The sequence below is a fragment of the Pezoporus occidentalis genome, unplaced genomic scaffold (assembly GCF_034315485.1).
Source record: "Pezoporus occidentalis ecotype Australia unplaced genomic scaffold, CSIRO_AGI_Poc_V1 ctg111, whole genome shotgun sequence".
NCBI lineage: Eukaryota > Metazoa > Chordata > Aves > Psittaciformes > Psittacidae > Pezoporus > Pezoporus occidentalis.
In genome coordinates, this window is record NW_026912898.1 from 1 (window position 1) to 8,527 (window position 8,527).

General features: G+C 43.0%; 1 long non-coding RNA gene across 1 annotated transcript; it reads right to left on the reverse strand.

The window, feature by feature from the left end:
* Positions 1-1,499: 1,499 nt before the first annotated feature.
* On the reverse strand, positions 1,500-6,154 carry LOC134170856 (uncharacterized). The gene is made up of 3 exons (XR_009967397.1): positions 5,443-6,154; positions 4,798-4,874; positions 1,500-2,237 (listed from the first exon to the last, which is right to left on the reverse strand). It is a non-coding gene; the product is annotated as an uncharacterized LOC134170856 (long non-coding RNA).
* Positions 6,155-8,527: the final 2,373 nt, after the last annotated feature.

An 8,527-nucleotide genomic window follows, 5' to 3' on the forward strand; every position in this document is an offset into this window, starting at 1 on the left:
AGCCCGGGTGTGTGTGTGTGGGGGGGGTGAGCTCATCCCGCTCGCACCGCCGCTCGTGTGGTGTCGGCCGTGTGGCGCCGGCAGCAGCCGTGGTGCGGTGGTTCCGAGGTGGAGTGATATTCCCAAGGGTGCTCCAGGCTCAAGGGACTCCTTACCTCGGTATTGGGCCCTGTGGAACCCCTTCTTTAGGGCTGGGGCAAAGCCCCCCTCAGCAGCTGATTTTGCAGTGAAGGCATTAGCTGTACGTGTTGGTTTTGCAGCCAGGTCCAAAGCGAGCTAACAATAAAGCACCACGAGGTTTGTCCAGGTCCCCATGCTGGCTGGGATCTCTGGTTGCTCCTTAAGGAACCAGAGGGCAGTTGGCTGGATCCCTCTCCATCCCTTCCCATCAAAGAGAAGGCCAAGACCTTCCTTAGGCTCTTTTACCATGCATATATTTATAGTTTTTACTGTCCTTAACACCTCTTCTGCCTGTTCTTGCCATGGTATCTGATTGTAATCCTGCACATTTGCGCTGCTCTTTCAGAACTCTGTTAACCTGACCTACCTTCCACTTTCTGCCTGCTTCCTGCTTGTTTCAGGTCAAATAAAGCTTAAACTTTATCCAAATTCATCTCTTGCCATACTTACTTTTCCTTCCTGTACACTGTTAGTTTAGATTTGGTGGTTATTATTCCTTTGAAGAACCCAAGCCTCCTACCTCTTTTCCCTGTCTCCTATGTGATCCAGCACAATTCTACCATTCCCTCATCCTAGCAGTCAGTTGTGTTTGCTATGCTATGTCCTTCCATTTGCATGGATCACCCAATCTAAAGTTACCACCCTTAACCCAAGCTGCCTCCTACTCTCAATGTCACAAGTATTTATGTCTGGCTATTAGAGTCATGTGGGGAAAAGCTCCCATTCCAGTTGGCTTCTCTATTTATCATGTCACAGATGTTTTTGAGATGTCCCTTGTTGAGGTCCTTCCCAAACAACTGCATCTCCCACTGCCACTGGCTTGAGTGATTCCACTGGCTGTTTGCAGAGAGCTTCTCTGTCTGAAGAATAAACCCATAGAATCAGAGACTCAACCAGGTTGGAAAACACCTGTAAGACCATCGAGTGCAACCTTTACCCTATCCCTGTCAAGGCCACCGCTAACCCGTGTCACTGAGGGCCTCATCTGCATGGTTTGTGAGCACTTCCAGAGGTTTTCTAGCAGAACTATACCAGGAGGGTGCCTGGCTTCTTTCCTCTCATCATTCCCAGGGGATTCTGGCAGCACTCTCCCCTAGCACATTTCATTTCAGGTGTATAGAAAAGCAAGGCCATCTCTCTCCCCTTACTGTCCTCCCTGAACAAAGCATTACCTTTATTCCAGTCATGTGGGTTATCCCACTGCACCTCCATTGCCCCAATGAGAACCCTGAATTTTTTACTCTATGTAGCCCATTTTGTTGGTTTTGGAGGGATTTGGGGAGGAGGGGGGAGGGTAGGGTAATGTAATGGGAGTAATTAGTAAGCAAGTTATAACTGGTAGTAAAAGAAGGTAAGGACTAGCACCTGAATCAGCTCAGTGTTGTAGCAAAGCACTTGGATTTTAGGTGCTGGCGTAATCTGACTGCATAGCTGCCTCAGTGTGAGCATATGCTGAGGCTCTCTGCTGAATCAAAGCTTTAATTTTCTTTTCATTTTCTTATGGCCTGTTCTGCATTTTGAAACTGAGAGAGAGTGTGAAGTAAAACACTCAGAAAAATAATTTCTCTAGGGCATATTCTGTTTGATAATGTCATACCTGGAACTTCATCTGGGCTGTCAAAACAATGGCGCATGACAGTAAAACTGAGCACACTTCATATACATAAATCTTTCACAGTCTGTAACTAAGTATTGAGAATGAGTTGAAGGCTCCTCTAGCTGATTTGTTTTACTGAATAAGACATAATGTGACCGTTAGAGAGCAGATACCTCCATGCTACTAACTCTGGCTAGCAACAGGTAAGTAAGTGTGGCAGCGAATACACAGACGTACAATTAAAAGGCATACAGCAGAAGGGCAGGGGATTTTAAAGGGATGCAGAGGAAGAGATTCCTCTCCTTTGTTGTCCACCACACGATGTGAGGCTGCATTGCTGGTGGGAATTGCAGCTGTATCAGGGATGCCTGGCAAGTTACTGGCATCTTGCTGGTGCAGTGGTGAAGAATATTTCCAGTGATGATGTGGGTCTGCTTCTTTTTAATGTCATCATTAGTAACTGTGGGATAGAGAGCATGCTTTTAAAATTTATGGTTACAAGTAATGCTCAAAAACATTGCAAACCTCTCAGAGGATGCGATTATGTTAATTCAAGGAAGTGATCCAGCCAACAACCTGGTATTTAATGGAATTGCTAGGCAAGGTATAGAAGTAGAAATCAACCATAGAAATAGTTAAGGAATTTCCTCCTGAGAGGAAAATAATTAAGGAGGTGTAAAGACTACGGAAGATCTGAGTGGTGGGGCTAGATCATGAGTGAAATACAAATCAAAGGTGAAAGGGGCAAATCTCATTCTGGGGTGTACAAACAGGAGAGTCATACTTCAAGCAAGCCCAGGGAGAAATAGTTCTTCTATACTCAGTGCCAAGGAGGCCTCAGCTGGGATAATGTGTTTGGTTTCAGACACTGCATTTAGAAGAGGTTCTGAAGATCATAGACTAAAAGATTTGTAGTAGCAATGGTAAAAGTCTTGGAAAATGTGGACTATGAAAAAAGGGCAAAGGAACTAGTGTAATCTAAAAAAGGGAAGAAAGAGAGGAACAGTACAAAGTTCTTGTATTCAGTAGAATTACTGCAGAAGAAGATAGATAAGTTGTTCTCCAAATCCATTGGGTCAAGAAAAAGAGATAACAGCTGCATTTTAGTTCAGATATTGGGAAAACCTTTTGTGGGTTCAGCACAGTAACAGAGTCCTTGGAGGCCACAGGACCCCTGAAAATGAGTGTTCTTAAAATTGCAACATACTGGGGCCAACTGCCCTCTGGACAGTTGCCCAAGGCAGCAAAGCAGGAAGATCTTGAGGGGCACACTGCCTACAGGGAGAGAAGAGAAAAGCATCCTTGACAAACAGCCTTAAACTCCCACATCTTTCAGCACCAGCCAGCAGGTCCTGCTTTCCCTGAAGCCACTTGAAGTCACCTCACTGGTAGTGTATCACCTCTCTAAGTAGCAGCAATTTCCACCTTCTGATTAGTTTTCTTGTCAGGCTTAACATCAGATGGGGATTGCAGGCATAGGCAGGACATGAGAAGCTACCAGGCACTGAGTGTCAGACATGACAAGTGGTGTCTACACTTGTCACTGCAGCATCTTTCTGGTCTAGCCTAGCATTATGATGAGCAGGGGGTTGCCTAAGTGCTGTAGTGTTGTGTGGAGCTCCAAAGTGGACTTTTGTTATCTCTGTGCTCCTGGAGCTAAAACCCTGTAGAGCACAGCTCTGCAAGCTAATGCAAGCAAATGCCTCTAATTGTGTAGTCATTTAAAACAGATCTTAAAACCAAGGTGTTTGGTGACACAGTAGAAGAACGGGTAACCTTGTAGTCTTGTCAACAGCAACACTGAAATATGTTGCATTTTAGTAGAAATCTAATGTATGTGAATATCAAATTCCATATTGTTGCTTACTAAATTCCAGTTTTACAGCCTGAATTTCCTACCTTAATTGGCAGGAATGAAAAAGTAATCCCTCATCAGCCAGTGCTCATAACAAAAGCATAAAAATTCTAATTTATTGCATTCTTTCAATATGACTTCATTTTTTAAGCGTTTTGTGACAATCTGACCTAATATTGCACTGATTCAGACAATAGAGCTGTTCTATTGTACTTTAATGACTGGAAATGTAATTTGCTTCCTGTTTAATATTTCAGCCAGCAATAATACCAAAAAGGCTTATTGCTCCTAAGAAAAGATGAAAGGGGCATAACTCTTAAGGTTTTTTTGTGTTCAAAATTTGACCTACTTAAAAATACTAGAAACTCATGGGAATGGTCCTCAGAATTAAAAATACCAATATAAGATTGTTGCCTGGGAATTTTAAGATACATCACTTACAGCTCATTGAAAAGCAGAATTTCCTTCCCAAGGGAAATCCAGATAATTCAAAATTAATTTTTGTCCCAAAATACTGAATTAGCAGAGTTTGGGTTTTCTTTTTTTCTTTTAAAACTTCCCTTTCTGTGAAAAAATATTCTCAACTTCAGAAATATTTAATTTGAGCTTGATGATCATCTTGGAATAATTCAGCCTGGCTCAGTTGAAGATCAGTCTGTGCCTGCCCTTGCTGCCTCTGGTGGCTCTTACATCAATCACCAGTGCTCTGTAGGCTTGCTCCATCGTTCTCCTTAGAGAGACCAGCTCCATGGATAGCCCACATTGTCCATAAAGCTCTTCCATAGTGAGCAAGACAGACAAATTTTGGTGTAATGTGTGGGGAAGACAACTTGCAGAGGCTGATCTGAAGAGGATAATAGGAACATGTGTGACCTGAACTGCTGCAACAGTGAGGTATGTGGTGGCTCAGGTGGGGATGAAGAGCCATAGAAATAAAGCAACTGGAATGGAGAACAATGCGACTAGAACATCTTCACATGAGGTGTGGCTGTGGACCTGCCCTACCACATCCATCATACTTTGCAAAGTACAAGTAGTTAGATGTACACTGTTAAGACACTGACACCCTCCCACTAGATGGTTAATTTGTGTAAAGTTTTAGGGTTTTATTAAACTATCCACTTGGGATGAAAACTGGTAAATACATTTCAAACCCCGAAAATACCTGTATTTTGTCAGGCCCAGCTAAAGCACTGCTACAATTCACTCCTCTAGTAGCACACACAAAAATGCCAGGTACCACTGGAAGGAAGACAGAGGAAACAAATATTTTGGAATGTTTTGTTCCACTTGGTTTTATATATAAGACTGTGGCATCTCTTTTTAAACTGTGACATTTTGACAAACAATGATGCTTTGTGTTACCCTTTAGTGAGAAGAAATGTGAACAGAATAGTTGCAAGCAATCTGAAAAGCAGCTTGGGAAGGAAGGCTGCGGTGTACTATTCCCAGATCAGCCATTACTTGATCCATATATTTGGATAAGATACTTGGTCCTTATCTAGATGCCAAGGTTGTACTGGTTTAACTGTACCAGAGAAATTTGTATAGCTTTACTGAACTAGCATTAACAGAACGATATTGGCATTAACTGCTTTTATCAGAATAATATATTCATGTAGGGCAAATTGTACCACAAATGGTACCTTTGTACCATTACAACTGCTTCACAGTGGGGAGTGTACTGTTACAACAAAAAGATAAAAAGATCTCATCCCTCACCAAAACACTAATACTGAATTGTGTGTAGACCACCTTTTGTGCCTCACTTCCCCCTCCCCCCCATCTATAAAAGCCTTTTAGATCTTACCTTGCAGGGCTGTTGAGCCTTCATTCCTGTCTGCAATAAAGTCTGCATACAAGGTGCCAAGGCTTATTTTTAGCCAGTCACAGAGCTTTTTTGAGTCTCTAAAAAGTGTTTGCAAGAGGCAGCTGTGCCCCAAAACATGCCATAGCGGAGGAGTTCGGCTGGGCTTGCTTCCTTTTTCTGTGAACATTTCACATTTCATTTGACTCAGACTTTTGACAGCTATTTCATGACATGCTGACTGTGAACTCGCTCCTGTTATTTCGTGTATTAATGGGAAATCCACTCCACCATTTCTCTGGCCTTCGGGCACTGGCTTCTTCTCCTTCCTCCCCCTCATCGTTATTCTGACAAGCAAAGGTTAAACCGAGAAGGACAAAAAATCTTTCTTGTTCAAGGCAAAACCACAATAAGGGTGTTTTCCCTGCTGCCTTTCACCTAAAATCCGGGAGGGAAGAAGAGTAGTCAAGAGGCTGCCATCTGTTGGGAGAAACTAGGGAAGACACCAGAGCCTCAAACCCTGGCAGCACCTGACGGCAGTTGAGCAATGTTGGGCTAATTGTTGGTGTAAATGACATCAGCATTTGGCCTACGATCAGTAGCTTCTCCCCGAATAATTTAGTAAGTACAAATATTAAGAATACTTGAAGTTAGGCATTAACCAGATGAAATGTTTAGACAGCAAGAGTAAAATGCATTTGATCAAACTTTTTGGACTGAAACTCAAACAGAGATTTATTTAGTAATAATGATGGGGATGCTGATGCAATTCCTCATTGATCAAAAGGGGAAAATTCAGAAGCAGCAGTCTTTTGAAATTAAAGAAGTATCATTTCAAGGGCAACTTTGAATCTGTTCACAAAAGGATTTCCTAATCCACAAATCCACTGTGATGGCTCTTTTCCCCACAGGCATTCACTGTGAGCGCCAAGGCCACTGATGTTTTCTCCAGGTTCACTGTTCATTTTGAAGCCATGGAGCAGGATACTGCACAGCAGGCTTTGTGCTCTGGTCTTGTGAGCCGCAAAGGGGTTCCAGCTGCTCAGCCCTGCATTAACTTGGTTCTATGCTACACTGGATACGAGACATCCAGACTTTTCCTGCTAATGTTGGATCTACAAAGGCTCCAAAAGATGCCTATGCAGAATAGGATGCAGAAGAATGGGATCCTCGAGATTCTTATACTGTAGAGGTTTACATACCTGTGTTTTCCAAGCACCTAAGTAGAACATGTCCTAACCCACATGATGGACATGAAAGTCCTGTCACCCACTTTCTTCCAAGTACAGTGTTTAAGCAAAGTTCACAGGCATCAGAAGAGCCACTTTCCCTGTTGGATGATAGCCTGGGTCTAGGAAGTCTGTTAAACTGGAGGAAAAGTGAGACCTTGGAGAGGTCCACTAGATTCTAAGTGTTGAAGCCTTCCCATCAGGCCTGCTTTCCAAGTCACCTCCAGCAGCATGGGACTCCAGGCCAAAGCTGCTTGCTGGTGTCTAGGGAGTGGGTCGCATCTGGCTTGAATTTAGCATTTACTATTTCTCAGCACTCTAAAGACTGTTTAATTTATGCACAGCCTGCATGTGTGTACATGTGTGTGTATATGTATTAAGTAAGAGACAGCTGGTCCTATGTAGGCAAGGTTGGCTGTTACCCCTGAGGCAAGAGGCCCATGGAAAACAGCGTGGCCGGTGTTGCATTATTGCCCTTTACTATTCTTTGACCTCCGCTTGATATATTTTTCCATCACCCTAGGCAATGAGCTCTCTGTGGGTGGGAACTATCTGTTTGTTATTGTCTGTTAAATGAGGGCCTCATTGTGGAATACAGCTTCTGAACATCACTTCCAGGCAAATAATACCAACAGGCAAGGTGGCCAGCATCTGTCTCAATAGGCAAGGCGGATGTTGCCTTGGCCAGGGGAAGCCTGCAATGGGAGTAAAAAGTTGTTCCCTTAGAATTGTGCCAACACTAGCAAAACATGAAAGCCACAATTGCTAAAAGCACAAATAATACACACACAACACGAAGCAATAACTAGGATAGCAGCATACGAAGATGACCTGTGAACCTTCTGAGGGCTGTAAGGGAGACAACAGCAAGTATAACCTAAAGAAATAGTGTGAGAAAATGCTGCTTCAAGGCTTAACAGAGGCACATACTAGTCATTGGAGCTGCCCTCTTTTAGTTGTGCTTGTTGCTGAAAACTGAGTGATTCCAGCACATCAAGGGACCAGGAGACTTGTCTCTAAATCTGACCCTCTAATCTTGCAGGGATGGGAACATCTTTTTTTACATGCTGAGAAAGCTTTCCATTGGAATTTACCCTATGGGGCAAGATGTAACCGCAGTGCAAAGGATATTGCCTTGCCCACAGTATCTGGTATGTTACAATGCGCTCAAGATATTTATACCCAGGTACTACTGTTGTTCAAAGGAGCAACAGTTGAAGGGGTTGCAACAGACATGATTAAGGCTGTACCAAAATGAAGCTGAGAGTTCAAAGGAAATATGGCATGAAGGGCCCAGGGTATTCCCTCATTCTCTGGAAATAGCATTCATCTTTTGCCATGAAACTGTGCTTCAGAATGCAAGTCCTTTGGGTTACTAAGGAAGTATTAGCTGAACATACCTGATGCAGTATTGCCTGACTGCTTCTGTGGCCTCTGAGGTTTTAGCTTGGGAGGAATTACAAGCATTCAGTTCCTCTCTAGGGGACATTAACTCTGGAACATAATACTAGGCATTAAATTACAAAGCATATAATCATTTCACTGCTAATCAACTGATGTTCATAGCAGAATCCTTATTCCTCACACCTTCCCAAATCCCACAAACTCCTGTTGCTGTCTACTCAACTGTCCAGTTTGGACTGACAGGACATGAACCCTGCCTGAGTGGTGTCAGGACAAATATGTTTGGCATTCTGAAAACTGAAAGTAAAAAGATTAAACAAACCTGAATATAAAATGTAGCAGATGACCTAATGTCCTCAAGGGTAAAAATGTACCTTTAAGATGAGAGTCAATGTTATCAATGTCTAGTTTGCTGCACTGTCAAGAGAAGAATCCAGCAGGTTTTCTATGGGGAC